We start from the raw sequence: 321 nt of genomic DNA, 5'->3' as shown, positions 1-321 counted from the left end.
ATTAATTTAAATAAAAGAAGTCATAATTTTACCAGCTCTTTAATTAAAGAAAAACTCTTCCTTTGTTTAATTTTATGAAATTAAAAACAAAAACAAATGGTGTTTTAAGGAGCAGTCCATCTCCTTCAGAGCAGATGAGTACAACACAGCACATGGTATTATGACTACACCGGTTGAAATTACAAAACAAGTTACCTGGATTATCGTCAAATTCATTGATGGGTTCATGGATTGACCAGCACTCAGACTGTAAACAGGAGCGAAACTGCAAACTACTCCAAACTGTCTGATATTCCATCATCAAAGACAATGGCCTCTGGA

This window comes from Kryptolebias marmoratus, linkage group LG17 (assembly GCF_001649575.2).
Source record: "Kryptolebias marmoratus isolate JLee-2015 linkage group LG17, ASM164957v2, whole genome shotgun sequence".
Lineage (NCBI taxonomy): Eukaryota > Metazoa > Chordata > Actinopteri > Cyprinodontiformes > Rivulidae > Kryptolebias > Kryptolebias marmoratus.
The sequence above is the reverse complement of the archived record's forward strand: the minus strand, read 5'-3'. Positions refer to the sequence as shown.